Raw genomic sequence first — 17898 nt, forward strand, 5'->3', positions numbered from 1 at the left:
ACATATATCTTTGTAAAGAGTCCCTTTATCAACTCAAATTACCTTCTGTTTCCTGCAAGAATCCTCACTAATACAATCTCCACCTCCCATCCCCCTCAAAAAGCAAAACAAAACAAAAAAAACCTTACTCTGTAAAATCTAAATACTACAATTTAGGCTTTTGTTGAAGAAAAACATATAAATTACCTATATGAATAATATTTATCTATCTTTCAGAAACCATGGTTAAATATGTGGCTCAACATTTCTTGTATAATTAACTACGTGATAGTTTTTCAAGGCAAATATTTTTAAAACTTAAAATATTTTATCCCAAGGAACTTATCTCTCTGTTTGCAAATAATGAGAATTCTCTAGTTTATAGCCTATAACCTATGCCATCATAGCTTAACTACTAGGAAGCTTACAGAGAAATTTATACATAAGTCAGGGTAAAACATTAGCTTAGATTTTGCTCTACTTATTTCTCCTTCCTTCGATATAGAATTTAATGTTCTATTTTCATTTTAATGGTCATGTTAACCATGTCTTTAATTCCAACTGTTTTGAAGTTAGAAAGTCCATACGTCACACATAAATGCTTGTTATATTTCTTAATGATTATTCACTGTGTTCCCAGTTATATTGATGTGGAACATTTTTTTTTCCAAGCCAAACTGTATCCAGCTTTATTAAAGATACTTTCCATAAACGATCATGGTATTTCAGGCAGGACATGGGCAGACAATCATTAACAGTATACAACTTTCAAACTCCCTTCTTCAATGGACTACCAAAAATCAGAAAGCCACTATAAAACCCAATGAAGTCTTCATCTGACGCTCTGAACAGGGAACGTTTAGAGTGAGGGTTGACATTTCACATTTAGCATGTTTTTAACAACTTTTCACAAGCCAACCCTGACTTTCAGAAAGTGAAATGAAGATGGCAGAATTTTTGTGAAGATCCACAAACTAGAAATGGAACCACTGCTCCTTTTGACAGATGCCATCTCAGCAGCATCACTGGAAAGTCCAGATTGCCTGACACACTGGTAAGCAATGACTGGGGGTCAGGTCCCAACAGATGTCTGGGCTTAAGGGAGTTAAATCTATGCTGAAAAATAGAAAGGGAGAAGACGATATAAAAACGAATTTGTTTTTCCATATCATGAGGCTTTTGTGCCAAGAGGCCACGTGTGTCAAAGTCAGGGAATCCTTCCTCCTGGGAGCCAAGAGGAAGTCTCTCAAAACCAGCAGGGAAAGGCGTTTTCCCCACATCAATCCAGCTTCAGAGACGTACTATTAGTGACATATGCCCCTTCCCCCAAAAACAACAATGAGGTGTTCTGTATGCTAACAACATAGCTTAAAAAAAAAAGTAAAACAAAATTCTGCATTTTTACAAAACTTGATAAAAAATAGTATTTCAAACTGTACAGTCACCATAAGTACACATTTATCAAAAATCCACACAGTTCACTTGGCCTCTCCAAAACCTTCTGCTTTCTGTGCCTGGTCTGTTTTGGCGTCTCCATTTTCTGCAGGGTTATTCCTCTCCTTGCCAGCATCAGCTTTTCCCTTTTTCCCTTTGGATACCTTCTCTCTCTTCTTTGCAGGGGCCTTTTCAGGTTTGGGCTCTGGCTTTGGAGGAGCAGGTTTAGCAGACAGCCTCGCAGATCTTCTCTGTGGTTCGTCCTTCCCTTTGGCTTTATCTCCTTTAGTATCCCCTTCAGCCTTTCTCTTGGGCATGCTGGCAGTGACAGTGGCAGGACATAGGCTCTGGATGCAGGATGCAGCGCTGAGCGGGTTTGGTCTGTCCGAGGGTCGTTCTAGCTTCTTCTTCTTCTTCCAATGTGGGACTTTTTTTTACACTTGAAAAAAGACTCAGCAATAAGGCTCTTCCTATAAGCCAACACTCTAGTCAAAAATTTTCTTTGAAAAATGTCTAAATCGAAATAAAATAGACGTGTCAGTCAAACATTTGTACCCACACCTCTGATTAATTGAAGTTTTTGTTTCTTCATTAACCATCTATTTTTAATTTTTTAAAAGCACACTAACTTAAAAAGCTGTTTCTAGGCCGGGTGCAGTGGCTCATGCCTGTAATTCCAGCACTTTGGGAGGCTAAGCCAGGCGGATCATCTGAGGTCAGGAGTTCGAGACCAGTCAGGCCAACATGGTGAAACTCTGTCTCTACTAAAAATACAAAAATTAGCCGACCGTGATGGTGGCTGCCTGTGAACCCAGCTACTCAGAAGGCTGAGGCAGGAGAATCGCTTGAACCTGAGAGGCAGAGTTTGCAGTGAACCAAGATTGCACCACTGTACTCCAGCCTGGGTGACAGAGTGAGACTGTCAAAAAAAAAAAAAAAAAAAAAAAAAGCTGTTTATAGTGTCCAAACAATATAAACCTGCTACTTTATGGTAGAAACCTAACCTGATGATCATGAAAACTTAATAAGAACTTTCACATTTCCCTTGTTACTTTTAAAAATCAGATACAAAAAGTCACCTATAAGAGCCTTCTTAATGAAAACATCAATAGTCTCAAACTGATGACTCTTTAACTGTAACACACTCATTCCCTGGAACATCCTCACCCTTGACATTGGGTGGGCATGTGGTATATATTCCATAAATGCTTACTGAATTGAGAAAGGAAATTTATATACATGTATTGAGCAGTGTTTTCAGAAAATGCAACCCTAAAAAACCCATCCTTTAAGTGATTTACATTGCATTTTTTTTTTTTTTTTTTTTTGAGACAGAGTCTTGCTCTGTCACCCAGGCTGGAGTGCAGTGGCTGGATCTCAGCTCACTGCAAGTTCCGCCTCCCGAGTTTAGCCATTCTCCTGCCTCAGCCTCCCGAGTAGCTGGGACTACAGGCGCCCGCCACTTCGCCCGGCTAGTTTTTTGTATTTTTTAGTAGAGACGGGGTTTCACCATGTTAGCCAGGATGGTCTCGATCTCCTGACCTCGTGATCCGCCCGTCTCAGCCTCCCAAAGTGCTGGGATTACAGGCTTGAGCCACCGCACCCGGCTTTACATTGCATTTCTGATTACAATTTTTTTTTCGTTTTTTGTTTGTTTGTTTTTTGTTTTGTTTTGTTTTTTTGAGATGCAGTTTCGCTCTTGTTGCCCAGGCTGGAGTATAATGGCGCAATCACGGCTCACCACAACCTCCAACTCCCAGGTTCAAGAGATCCTTCTGCCTCAGCCTCCCGAGTAGCTGGGATTACAGGTGTGCGCCATGATGCCCAGCCAATTTTGTATTTTTAGTAGAGACAGGGTTTCTCCATGTTGGTCAGGCTGTTCTGGAACTCCCAATCTCATATGATCCGCCCAGCCTCCCAAAGTTCTGGGATTACAGGCGTGAGGCACCGGGCCCGGCCTCTTCCACTTTTCTTATTTCAGCACGGCCGTTGAATTTCCCTCCTCCCATCTGAGAGCATGTGTTCCTGTTTCCTTAGTTGCTTCATAGGGCCTTTACCATTCCTTCTCCTACTTGTAATAAAGCTAACAATTGAGCTAGTTTGGCCAGGTGCAGTGGCTCATGCCTATAATCCTAACACTTTGGGAGGCCAAGGCGGGCAGATCACTTGAGGTCAGGAGTTTGAGACCAGCCTGGCCAACATGGTGACACCCCATCTCTACTAAAAATACAAAAATTGGCAGATGTGATGATGCGTGCCTGTAGTCCCAGCTACTCGGGAGGCTGAGGCAGGAGAATTGCTTGAACCTGAGAGGCGGAGGATGTAGTGAACCGAGATTGCGCCGAGCACTCCAGCCTGGGTGACAGAGCAAGACTTTGAGACTTCAGCTCAAAAAAAAAAAAAAAAAAAAAAACCAAAAAACATTGAGCTAGTTAGAGACACAAACATCCAGAATCAGGATGTATCAGTCGCACCATCTCCTCTTCACCATCTCATACAGTGCTCCCCTGAGAAGATACTTGCATATATATATTGTTTTTAAACTCTGATTTTGGCTTCACTGGCTTACTAACTTCATCTTCTGTGGATGATTTTCTTAAGATACTATGTATTTTTTAAAAAGTGTTTGTTGGCCAGGCCGGTGGCTCATACCTGTAATCCCAGCATTTTGGGAGGCCGAGGTGGGTGGATCACGTGAGGTCGGGAGTTCGAGACCAGCCTGACCAACATGGAGAAACCCCATCTCTACTAAAAATACAAAATTAGACGGGCATCATGGCACATGCCTGTAATCCCAGCTACTCAGGAGGCTGAGGCAGGAGGATCGCTTGAACCCGGGAGGTGGAGGTTGTGGTGAGCTGAGATCACGCCATTGCACTTCAGCCTAGGCAAGAAGAGCAAAACTCCGTCTCAAAAAAAAAAGTTTGTTGATTAACGGTTTGTTAAAATCATAAATGTAATGTAAGTCACTTAAAGGATGGATTTTTTTTAGGGATGCATTTTCTGAAAACACTTCTCAATACATGTATATAAATTTCCTTTCTCAATTGAGTAAGCATTTAGACACCATCCTGGCCAACATGGTGAAACCCTGTCTCTATTAAAAATACAAAAAAAAAAATTAGCTCAGCATACTGGCGCGTGCCTGTAGTCCCAGCTACTCAGGAGGCTGAGATGGGAGAATCGCTTGAACTGGGGAGGTGGAGTTTACAGTGAGCTGAGCTCTCGCCAATGCACTCCAACCTGGTAACAGAGTGAGACTCCATCTCAAAACAAAAACAAAAACAAAAAACTGGAAGATTGGCTGGGCACAGTGGCTCACACCTGTAATCCCAGCACTTTGGGAGGCTGGGGCAGATGGATTACCTGAGGTCAGGAGTTCAAGACCAGCCTAGCCAACATGGTGAAACCCCGTCTCTACTAAAAGTAGAAAAATTAGCTGGGCGTGGTGGCGGGCACCTGTAGTCCTGGCTACTCAGGAGGCTGAGGCAGGAGAATTGCTTGAACCCGGGAGGCAGAGGTTGCAGTGAGCCAGGATTATGCCACTGTACTCCAGCCTGGGCAACATAGTGAGACTCTGTCTCATAAAAAAGAAAAAAAAGTCAGAGACAAATATGTACCCTTTATAAACAGGCAAAAACTAAACAATATGTGATTAAATTATTAAGAACAGCAGGGGAATTATTATTACAAAATACAGATAGTGGTAAATACAGATAGTAATACAAACCTGATTCACTGCAGCCTCAACCTCCTGGACTCAAGCAATCCTCCCACCTCAGCCTTCCACGTAGCTGGGACTACAGGCGCATGCCCCCACATCTGGCCAATTTTTAAATTTTTTGTAGAGACAGGTGTCAACATATTGCCAAGGTTGGTCTTGAACTCCTGGACTCAAGCGATCCTCCCACCTCCACCTTTCAAAGTGCTGGGATTACAGACACGAGCCACTGTGCCCGGCCTCATGCTGCACTTTCTAACTATGCTGGTGATAATAATAATGTTAGTAATGAGGATGATGATAAAAATGACTAGCGTGTGTTCCATGTTCACAATATACCACTCACAGGTCTACATGCTCTAGACTCACAGCAAGCCCTGTGCTGTTACCTAGTGTGCCTTACATTACTTAACTAGTAACTGGTGGAGTGGAGATTCTGACAAAGGAAGTCTGGCTCCAGAGCACACGTTCTTAATCACAGCACTCTGTTCTTTTGGACACTCTTGTATTAATTTTCTGAGCCTGCAATAACAAACTACCACTGACTTAGTGGCTTTAAAACAACAGACATTTATTCTGTCACAGTTACAGAGGCTAAAAATACAAAATCCAGCAGGGCCATGCTCTCTCCAGGGGCTGTAAGGGAAAATTCTTCCTCACCTCTTCCAGCTGCTGGTAGGTTCTTTGGCATTTCTTTATTTTTTTCCCTTGAGATGGAGTCTTGCACTGTTGCCCAGGCTGGAGTGCAATGGTGCAATCTCCGTTCACTGCAGCCTCCACTTCTCGGGTTCAGGTGATTCTCCTGCCTCAGCCTCCCACGTAGCTGGGATTACAGCGCCCACCACTATGCCTGATTAATTTATTGTTGTTGTATTTTTAGTAGAGATGGAGTTTCACCATGTTGGCCAGGCTGGTCTCAAACTCCTGGCCTCAGGAGATCCGCCCGCCTCAGCCTCCCAAAGTGCAGAGATTACAGGCATGAGCCACTGCGCCTGGCCTGCCCTGGCACTTCTGCTTAGGCTGTGGCTGCATCATTTCAACCTCTGCCTCTGTCTCCACATGGCCTTCTCCTGTGTGTGTGTAATCTCCATGTGTCTCACCCTTGTCACCGGACTTGGGACTCATCTGGATAATCTAAGACAAGTTTCTCTTCTCAAAAAACCTTAACTTGCCGGATGCGGTAGCTCATGCCTGTAATCCTAGCACTTTGGGAGGCCGAGGCAAGACGATCGTTTGAGCTCAGGAGTTCGAGACCAGCCTAGGCAACACATGGAAACCCTGTCTCTACAAAAAAATACAACAGTTGGCCAGGCACAGTGGCTCACGCCTATGGTCCCAGCTACTTGGGGGACTGGGACAAGAGGATCGCTTGAGCCTGGAGGGTGGAGATTACAGTGAGTGGAGATTGTGCCACTGTACTCCAGCCTGGGTGACAAAGTGAGTCCCTGTCTCAAAAAAAAAAAAAAAATCCTTAACGTAAACACCTTTTTTTGTCATAAGAGGTACTATCCACTCTTTAACTATACAAGTATATTTACATGTTCTGGGCATTCGGATGTGGACATATCTTTTGGGAACCACCATTCAATGCATAAAACTATAAAAAATCAACTGACTTTTGGATATTCCATATAAACCCAGCAAACTGGCTATATTTTCCTATCAGCTCCAATAAATGTCTGTTGATTCTTTTGAGTTTTCATTCTAGTCAATCACGTCACGTCATCTGTGAATTAGCTAAAACTGCTCTTTTTTTTTTTTTTGTGGAGATTCCGTATTTTATTGTGCATGCTACCCTATTATCATAATTGTCATCACAAACAACAAACGTTTAGTGAGTGTTTACTTGGTAAAAATCACTGTACTTGATAATATGGGGATCAGAAGGATGAAAAGGACATAGTCTTTGCCCTCTCAAAAGCATAATAATTGAGATATGGTTCATATACATGAAAAAATCACCATTAAGCAAAAGGGAACAAGGTTGCAATTACCTTTGCAGTGTGAGTCTTCACTTAAAAGAACTGCTTTTCAGCCAGGCGTGGTGCCTCATGCCTGTAATCCCAGCACTTTGAGAGGCCGAGGCCACCGGATCACCTGAGGTCAGGCATTAGAGATCAGCCTGGCCAAAATGGAGAAACCCCGTCTCTACTAAAAATATGAAATTAGACAGGCATGGTGGCACATGCCTGTAATCTCAGCTACTCGGGAGGCTGAGGCAGTAGAATCACTTGAACCCGAGAGGCGGAGGTTGTGGTGAGCCGAGATTGGGCCATTGCACTCCAGCCTAGGTAACAAGAGCAAAAGTCTGTCTCAGAAAAAAAAAGAATTGCTTTTCTTTGCCTCAATACATGAGCATGCTGCATTACTCCACATGGGCTATTTCGTCAGGACTTCCTACTCTCCCTCTCCTCTTTTTTTTCTCTCCCTTGTTTTGGACATGTCCAATCTGTGGTCTGAACCACTCATATTGTTAGAAGTCAATGGAAAAGGAAAAGCAAAGCAGGAGAAGCTTGCAGCAGAACAGCAGAGTGAGCAATAGCTATCATTATTCTCTCTACCTGGCAGGGCTTCTTGCCTCTTACATAAAACAGAGATTACTGAGGTTGCAAAAGACTCTGAAATCTTGCTAGGTGTAGTGGTTAATACCTATAATCTCAGCACTTTGGGAGACTGAGGCAGGGAGGAGCATTTGAGTGCAAGAGTTCAAAATCAGCCTGGGCAACATAGTGAGATCCCATCTCTATCAAAAAAATTTAAAAATTAGATGGATGTGGTGGTGTGTACCTATAGTCCCAGCTACTCAGGAGGCTGTGTTGGGAGGATTGCTTGAGCCCAAGAGGTCGAGGCTGTAGTGAGCTGTGATGGTCCAACTGTACTTTAGCCTAGGTGACAAAGTAAGACACCGTCTCAAAAAAAAGAAGACTAAAAAACAAAAAAAAAAATCTGAAATCTTTCCCAGAAGCTGATTGCCAGGCTGAGAATTCTGCAGGAACATAAGACAAATAAATAACATTGATTTCTTACCCATGAAAAGAGTAAAAGATTAAGAAAATTAATAAAAGAAAATGTGACCATAAAATTTGGATTAAGGAGATATTTTTAGCCTTTCAGTTGTTCTCAGACAATTTTGGAGTAGCTTTAATTTAGCTAATCCTTGGATGGATTACTACATAAAAAATTTTAAGTAGTTTACAGAATAGGGTGTCCAATACAATCTATTTTTGACAAAAAGAAATAGATAGGCACAAAAAGGAATGTCAGCTGTCAGCTGCTATCCCAAGTGCTATGATTTTAGTTTTTACTTTCTTCTTCTATGGTAACTGCATTTTCTATATTGAATATATATTACTTTAATAATTTTTAAAATATAATGTTTAGTTGAATTTAAAAATACGTTAACATATGGCCACTGTACCCACGTCATGCACTCTATAGAAATTATATTAGGCCAGGTGCGGTGGCTCACGCCTATAATCCCAGCACTTTGGGAGGCCGAAGTGGGCAGATCACTTGAGGTCAGAAGTTAGAGACCACCCTGGCCAACACGGTGAAACCCTGTCTCTACTAAAAATATAAAAGTTAGCCGGGTGTGGTGGCATAAGCCTATAATCCCAGCTACTCAGGAGGCTGAGGCAGGGGAATTGCTTGAACTCAGAAGGCAAAGTTTACAGTGAGCCGAGATCGTGCCATTGCGCTCCAGCCTGGGCAACAGGAGCGAGACTCCATCTCCAAAAAAAAAGAAAGCATATTTACCACACAATGTCACACCTGTGAACCAGCAGGAGACAGACCCAGAACTGGGGAGATGGAGGATAAGATCAATCTCTGAAATAGAAAATAGTAGAATTCCTTTAAAATAACATCCTATACAGAAAGATCATTGGCCAATTATTTTGGTGAGACCAAACTAGCTCCCAAGTTGTTTCTTGAATTATAGGAAGTTATATCTCAGGAAGAAATGGACTGAAAAAGAGCTCAGACAAGGATTAGAAGAGGGGACCCCTTGGCCACTCCCGTGCTTTCCTGAGCTTGCATTATTAGTTCTATTTCAACCACAGTTTCTTTCCAGTCACTTATCCATGGATCAGGTGGATGTTTTCATTAAATTAGAAAGCATAACCCAGAAATCCACTAAACTGGGCTCACATCAGTTACAAGTGGTCAAAATGCACTGGGGAGCTACAGGAGGGTGCCGCCCACCCCCCTCTGAGTTGAGGCCTCTCCAACAGCACACCTGACACAGGCATCATGGCCCTCAGTTGTACTAGAAGGATCATATTATCTAGTACGATTCACAGGGGTGAGTGCCAGGAGTCAAAACAAACATTGAATATTAGCAAAGCAGAATTTACATTTTTAGATAAAATAAATATAAATAGATATTTTAGTATCTTCTTACCATGCTCCAAAGAAGTGTCAGGGGCCCCACGCTCACACCCCACTTTGGAGAACGCCGGTGAAGAGTAGGAACGGAGGCAAACATTTCAAAAGCTTCAGATAAACGTTTACATAATCCCATCAGCTACTCCACAGGGTAGATCAGGACAGTCTCACTGAAAATGAAGGTTCATAGAAGGAAAGAAAATTGCCACACTCCCATAATTAACCAGGGCACAGTTGAAATCCCAAATGTCCCTGCCTGACCCTGCATCCGGTCCCATCTCACCGGAGGTCCCTGCCAGGTGGGTTGGCCCAGGAAGACTTTGCCTGTGAGGAAGCCCCGAACTGGGTAAACTGCAGGGCAGAAGGCAGGAGCAGACAGAAAGCAATAGGAAGGAGTAGTTGCTGGCTGGGGGAAATGAAGAGTTTGTGGAGATGAAGGGGAACTCCGTGTTTCAGTTATCAGCGAGTCTGCAGGAGGAAGTGCCCAGCACACAGCGAGAAACCAGTAGTCAGGTCAGGTATGCAGATATAGAAGTGGGAGTCATCTGGGTGGAGGTTAAAATCAAAGACACGTAAGAGAAACATGGGCCGGGCACGGTGGCTCATGCCTGTAATCCCAGCATTTTTGGAGGCCGAGTCGGGCGGATTACCTGAGCTCAGGAGTTCGTGACCAGCCTGGGCAACACAGTGAAACTCTGTCTCTACTAAAATACAAAAAATTAGCTGGGCATGGCAGCATGCACCTGTAGTCCCAGCTACTTGGGAGGCTGAGGCAGGAGAATTGCTTAAACCAGGGAGACAGAGGTTGCAGTGAGCCGAGATCGCGCCACTGCACCCCAGCCTGGTTGACAGAGCAAGACTCTATCTCAAAAAAAAAAAAAAAAAATTACTAAAATTAGCCGGGCATGGTGGCACATGCCTGTAATCCCAGCTACTTGAGAGGCTGAGGCAGGAGAATTGCTTGAATCCAGGAGGCGGGGGTTGCAGCGAGCCGAGATCATGACACTGCACTCTAGTCTGGGCAACAGAGCAAGACTGTCTCCAAAAAAAAAAGAAACATGAAGAGAAAAGGGAGATAGAGGGAGCCAACAAAGACACATTTATGTGTAACATGGAGTCACTCACAGTTGCAGTAAATCCCCAAAACTAAAACTGGGCTCCAAAACTAAAATAATAGGTCACGCATGAGCACACACATAACATAACTCCAACAGAATTAGCCACAACAAATGCATAAATGTAATTATTCATTCAGCCTCCCCACACAAATCTTACCATTGCTGAATTTTTATCACATGCCTAAAAAAATGAAATAGTAGTGAAAGGTGATCAGTAGCAAAACGATTACCTATAACAGCACTAAATTAAACAAAATTCTAAAAAACAATAGCAGCAACTGAAACCCTGAATGATTAGTCATTTTAGAAACACATGCTTTTGCAGATTGAAATTTTTCACAACAGAAGGAGAGCCTGTTTTTTTTTTTCTCAACTAAACAGCAAAACCCATGGATTTTCTGCTTCTACAGTGAGAGGGTACTGACCTGGCAGCTGATCCAACAGATCTGAACTGAGGGAGCCATTTACCCACTGCAGAAGGATGTGTTGGCTTTCTTAGGTCATGTGACCACTCCTAACCAGAGACACCAGACAAATTCAGAGTTTTAGAAGACACAGAGTTTTGGCTTTAAATTTGCGGAGCCTTTAAGGAGATTCTGGAGGGCCATCCTAGCAGACTCAGGGGATGTTCTGAATTTTTTGGAACTTACTTTTGTTTATTATCCCAACTCTCAATTGGGGTCACAGCAAATATGAACTGAAGGCACCCAACTCTTTTCCTATTGTGATGCCTGAAATGCCACTATTTTAGAGTTTCCTTTTAGCTCTGGAGACTTGCTTGTTGAAACGTTGCACCTTAATTACATATTACTGTTCATCTGAACTTAGTGAGAGGAAGATCTGGTGGAAAGAATTCCTACGGGACTTCAACATTAGGCAGCCACCCAAAAGTGGTAAACGAAAGAGAGATGGCAAGATGAATCCTGAAGGGAAAGCTAAGAGAGCCTCATAGCAAACTTTCCTACTTACAGTTTTCCTTGAGTCTGGATAATCACTCTAGCTAATGGATTCACCTCTAGCTTATACCTATTCCAAACTATCACTTCTTAGATCATATAGACTTCTTGGTAAAGACTCAAATGGGGAGAGGTGCTGGCAGGGCTGGAGAAGGCAGTAGTTCTTGCAGCAGAGCTGAAAATAACACAGTCTCACTAAGCCAGGGGAGACCTCAGACAGCCAACAACACTTGTATCTGTGTTGGCTTCTGTGGCTTCCTTTTAAATGTAATTAATAGATTAGTCCTTCTCCCTTCTGTCTGTCTTCCTGATTCTGAGCATCTAATGAAGAAATGAACATGGCTAGGAACTGACTGGCTTTGTGCTAAATCCTGAGGTCCCTAAGGGATCTTTGAGACACTGAACCCACCTCCACCAATGGTGGCTTTTGAGAGGTTTGATTCAGTTACCAGGTATTTAGGAGGATCTCACTAAAACCAGGAATTCTGTGTCATATAGTACACTGCTGTAAATGCTCTGTAATTTGTTGGAAATTGTGTCAGCACTGAAAGTTAATTGCCAGATGTTTGGATAGTAAATACAGATACTGCTGAATAACACAAATATGTGCTTTCCCAAATAAGTTTGATTTGCTGAAATGCATGCGCCAGTCTCTAAATAACCTAGAAAACTAGACGATGTATGGTAAAATTTAACAACCAATGAAAGGAGACATCATAAGTAAGTACTCTTGAAGAACCATAATCAAAATTCCTTTTGTTATCTAGTCAAACAAGAAGAAATCCTAGATTCTGGTTGCTACTTTCAAAGGTTTATTATGAACTCACAGGAGGCCACTTGCTACTGTGGAAAGAACGTCAGCTTGGTGTTTAATCAGATACCAAATGCCTGCTCTGTGACATACTGACTGTGTGACTTTGGGCAAGTTATTTAACTTTTCTGAACATCAGTTTTCATCTACAGAATGGGTTGTTGAGAAGACTGATAGAAAATGTAGTTGAGGTACCTAACAGTGACCTCACCTAGTGGGTACTTGCTACAGACTGAATGTTGGTGTCCACCTCCCAAAGTCATATCTTGAAGCTCTAATCTCCAGTGTAGTGGTATTTGGAAATAAGGCCTTTGGAAGATAATTAAATTATGAGGGTGGAGCCCACATGAATAGAATTAGTGACCTTATAAGAAGAGATCCGAGATTTATGTTCTCTCTCTGCCAGGTGAAGACACAGCAAAAAGGCAGCTGTCCACACAACAGGCCAGGAACTGAATCTGTCCACACCTTAATCCTGAACTTCCCAGCCTCTAGAACTGTAAGAAATAAATTTCTGTTGTTTAACACCCAGTCTATGATATGTTTGTGATAGCAGTCTGAACTAAGACAGTACTGTATAATAATAGTGCAATAGGACAATATTTTTTGAAGTCTTAACTGATATTTTTTTCCCAAGTATTCTCTTACCATTTGACTTTTGGTCCCAATCAGTCAAGCAGATCATTATGTAAGGAGTATGAGGGCAGAAGGCAGAGAAAAGAGGTATAACTCCTCAGCTTTTGAATTTCAAAGGCCGAGGCTTTGAAGGAAGGGAATGAACAGATAAGAGATTTGGGTGGTTATAGGGTAAATAAGGAAGAGTTACCCTTCACCTCAGACCAAAAAGATTCCCTGAGGTAGGGGGAGGAGCCTACCATTGAACGCTGGAGTTGTGCGGGACTGAGAAAAGAAAAGGGAGTGCAGAAAGTCTGTGTAAGGAGCAGTGAGGTCCCCTGGACACTCTCACTGCCTCTGATGCCAGGCTAGGCAACCTCTACTCCCAAACTCTGGCAAAAAGTGAAAGGTCCATTAATCTCTGCAGGGTTGGGACATGAAAGGTTTAAGCATGGCAGGTACAGGTACACAAAGGTATGGGTAACAGACTATAAGGAAATGAGGATTTAATGAAAGTTGGAGTTCCTCAAGGAACTAGAACTAGAAATATCATTTGACACAGCCATCCCATTACTGGGTATATACCCAAAGGATTATCATGCTGCTATAAAGACACATGCACACGTATGTTTATTGTGGCACTATTCACAATAGCAAAGACTTGGAACCAACCCAAATGTCCATCAATGACAGACTGGATTAAGAAAATGTGGCACATATACACCATGGAATACTATGCAGCCATAAAAAAGGATGAGTTCGTGTCCTTTGTAGGGACATGGATGCAGCTGGAAACCACCATTCTCAGCAAACTATCACAAGAACAGAAAACCAAACACCACATGTTCTCACTCATAGGTGGGAATTGAACAATGAGATCACTTGGACACAGGAAGGGGAACATCACACACCGGGGCCTGTTGTGGGGTTGGGGGAGGGGGGAGGGATAGCATTAGGAGAAATACCTAATGTAAATGACGAGTTAATGGGTGCAGCACACCAGCATGGCTCATGTATACATATGTAACAAACCTGCACGTGGTGCACATGTACCCTAGAACTTAAAGTATAATTAAAAAAAAGAAAAAGAAAAAGAAAGTCAGAGTTTCGAATGAGTCTTCTAACCCTCTTTCCCCTCTGGCAATCGAAACATTGACAGCCAGACATATACTCCCAGGGAGAAAATGAGAGGGTACCTTTCTGTGGAAACTGACCAAGTCAAGAAAAACACCTACAGATACTGACATTTGGGATTTCTCAAAAAAAAAAAAAAAAAGTTCGTTTGCTGGCTTCTCTGTCTACAGTGAATTCCACCAGTCAATGGGTTCTTTCTTCCCCTCTCTGACAAACACCTAGAACTTCTGATCAGCTTTTTGCGTACTTGTGTCTTGGCTGTCCAAGAATTATCAGACATTTGAAGAGGACCACTAACAGGAAGAAAAAGAGCAAAACAAAGAAATAGAATTAAAGGATCTTAGAGAAAACAGATAACACAATACATATTTATTAAGGTTTAAAAAACATTGGCTAGCTGTGGTGGCTCACACTTATAATTCTAGCACTCTGGGAGGCCAAGGTGGAAGGATTGCTTGAGCTCAGGAGTTCAAGACTGGCCTGGGCAACATAGTGAGACTCCATCTCTACAAAAATTAAAAAAAAAAAAAAAAATTCCACCAGTCATGATGACGCATACCTGGAGTCCCAGCTACTTGGGAGGCTGAGGTGGAAGGATTGCTTGAGCCCAGGGGGCTGAGGCTACCGTGAGCTGTGATTATACCACTGTACTCCAACCTATGTAACAAGGCAAGATGCTGTCTCAAAAATACATAAAAATTTCAGATTAGGGGCATGAGGCTGACACATGGTAGATGCTGTGCTATTCGAGTTTCTACACACGGAGATGGTAGCAGAGCTGTGGCATCACAAACCCAACCCTGTCCGGTGGGGAGGGGGACAGAAGATAAGCCTGTTGATCCTGGAGAGCATGGCTTTCTGTGTGACCCAGGTTCTAGGCAAGAGACTGCCCCTGGAGATGCTCATCTCAGGGAGGAGCTGGGTGTCCTCAAGTTCATATGCAAAAATCTGTGGGTGACTGTGTTCCAACAGATGGACAGCCTGTGCACCAATCACCAAGGGACCTACTTTTTTCAGGACAACAGCTTCCACTCCTCATCCCGATGATCTTGGGCCTGCAGTATCTGGAGGAAGCACCCAAGTTCCAGGATTCACTTGTGGCCTCCTGCGTGGCACCCTCAGTACCCTGGGCATACAGAGTTTGGTCACTGCCTCCGTGGCAACCCTGACCACCTGTAAGTTCCCACTGATAATCTGGAAATCCTGAGGACCCCAGTTCTCCACCCCCACTGAGCCTCACAGCTGCTCCTGGCCCTCAACCCCTCTGGAGACAGAAGATCCCTTTGCCCAGGGACCCTGGGCCTGCTGCTTTTGGGGGTGGTCTTGGGGCTGATACTGGGGATCCCAGCCTCTAGGGGTCACATGTATTCAGGAAGTGAGTATCAAAGAGAGGTGGAAGCACCATGGGAAGCAAGGACATACCAACTAGAGTTGGGACTGGAGTGGAGGATTCTCACATTGGGCACATTACTCTGCATGGCAGATGCTCACTAAAGGTTCTACGTATGGAAAAAAATTTCAAAACATTATTATACATATCCTCAGAGAAGCAAGAAATATAATTCATCCATAAAACAAGAACACAATGCTATGGAAAAAGAACACTCTGAAAACAAGAAATAGCTCCAGGAAATTTAAAATATGACTGCCAAATTGAAAAGATATTAATTAACAAATTAGAAAATAGGCATGGGGAGGTGCCTCATGCCTGTAATCCCAGCATTTTGGGAGGCCATGGCGGGTGGTTCAGCTGATATCAGGAGATCGAGACCAGCCTAGCCAACATGGTGAAACTCCATCTCTACTAAAACTACAAAAATTAGCCAGGCATGGTGGCAGGCACCTGTAATCCCAGTTACTCGGGAGGCTGAGGCAGAAGAATCACTTGAACTGAGGAGGCAGAGGTTGCAATGAGCCAGGATCGTGCCACTGCACTCCAGCCTGGTGACAGAGTGAGATTCCATCAAAAAAGAGAAAGAGAGAGCAAGAAAGCAAGAAAGCAAGAAAGCAAGAAAGCAAGAAAGCAAGAAAGCAAGAAAGCAAGAAAGCAAGAAAGAAAGAAAGAAAGAAAGAAAGAAAGAAAGAAAGAAAGAAAGAAAGAAAGAAAGAAAGAAAGAAAATGAAGTTTAACCCATTTTCCAGCAATAATGAGAAATATGAAAAAAGATAAAAAAATTAGAGGGTTAGAGGGTTAATCAAAGAGGTCTACAATCCAACTAATAGAAATCCAGAAAAGGGAAGAAACTAAAGGGAAGAATTTATTAAAGGAATAGCAATGTTTATTAGAATTAAAATAGTTCACAAATTAGCCAGGTGCAGTGGTGCACATCTGTAGTCCCAGCTACTTGGTAGGCTGAGGAAGGGATTGCTGGTACCTGGGAGTTTGAGATTACAGTGAGCTGTGATCATACCACTGCACTCCAGTCTGGGCAACAGAATCCGGGCGTGGTGGCTCACACCCAATCCCAGCACTTTGAGAGGCCAAGGCAGGTGGATCACGAGGTCAAGAGATCGAGACCAACCTGGCCAACATGGTGAAACCCCATCCCTACTAAAAATACAAAAATCACCCAGGCGTGGTAGTGGGTGCCTGTAGTCCCAGCTACTCAGGAGGCTGACGCAGGAGAATCACTTGAACCCAGGAGGCAGAGGTTGCAGTGACCCAAGATTGCGCCACTGCACTCCAACCTGGCGACAGAGCGAGACTACGTCACAAAAAAAGAAAAAAGAAAGAAAGAAAAGAAAAGAATAAAATAAAATAGCTTACAATTGATGCACTCATGGCAAGGTATAAAAACCTTTCGATTGCTCTTTCCCTGCCGCCGCCAAGTCGCGCGGAGGCGGAGGCTTGGGTGCCTTCAAGATTCAGCTTCACCCGTAACCCACCGCCATGGCCGAGGAAGGCATTGCTGCTGGAGGTGTAATGGACGTTAATACTGCTTTACAAGAGGTGCTACAAGAGGTGCTGAAGACAGCCCTCATTTACGAAGGCCTAGCGCGTGGAATTCGCGAAGCTGCCAAAGCCTTAGACAAGGGCCAAGCCCATCTTTGTGTGCTTGTGTCCAACTGTAATGAGCCTATGTATGTCAAGTTGGTGGAGGCCCTTTGTGCTGAACACCAAATCAACCTAATTAAGGTTCATGACAATAAGAAACTAGAGGAATGGGAAGGCCTCTGTAAAACTGACAGAGGGGAAACCCCATACAGTTGTTGATTGCAGTTGTGTAGTAGTTAAGGACTACGACAAGGAGTCTCAGGCCAAGGATGTCATCAAAGAGTACTTCAAATGCAAGAAATGAAGAAATAAATCTTTGGCTCACACACCCAAAAAAAAAAAAGAAAAAACCTTTCGATCATTAAGGTTAACCAGAAGCAGTTAACCGTCAAACAAAAATGTGGGAACAAATTATTTGTGGCCACATCAAAATAAAGGGCTACTTTCCCTAAAATATAAAGAGCTCCTATAAACAATAAGAGAAAGATTAACAACCTAATAGAAAAATTGGCAAAACTTTACATAAAAGGAATTTTAAATGGTTCTTAAAATATGAAAAGGTGACCAGCTGTACTCATAATGAGAGAAATACAAATTAAATCTCACAGACACCTTTTTCACCTGTAAGATTAACAAATATAAAAATATATAATGTCTGGGCCGGGCGTGGTAGCTCACGCCTGTAATCCCAGCACTCTGGGAGGCTGAGGCGGGTGGCCCACGAGGTCAGGAGATGGAGACCATACTGG

At 43.1% G+C, this 17898-nt stretch overlaps 3 pseudogenes; 2 read left to right on the forward strand and 1 right to left on the reverse strand.

Moving 5' to 3' along the window:
* Nucleotides 1-465: 465 nt before the first annotated feature.
* On the reverse strand, nucleotides 466-10183 carry LOC103240641 (non-histone chromosomal protein HMG-17 pseudogene; annotated as a pseudogene).
* Nucleotides 10184-14881: 4698 nt separating this feature from the next.
* Nucleotides 14882-15361, forward strand: LOC103240640 (trafficking protein particle complex subunit 6A pseudogene; annotated as a pseudogene).
* A 1609-nt stretch (nucleotides 15362-16970) lies between these two features.
* Nucleotides 16971-17453, forward strand: LOC103240639 (small ribosomal subunit protein eS12-like; annotated as a pseudogene).
* The last annotated feature ends 445 nt before the right edge of the window (nucleotides 17454-17898 follow it).

The sequence above is a fragment of the Chlorocebus sabaeus genome, chromosome 13 (genome assembly GCF_047675955.1).
Source record: "Chlorocebus sabaeus isolate Y175 chromosome 13, mChlSab1.0.hap1, whole genome shotgun sequence".
Classification (NCBI taxonomy): domain Eukaryota; kingdom Metazoa; phylum Chordata; class Mammalia; order Primates; family Cercopithecidae; genus Chlorocebus; species Chlorocebus sabaeus.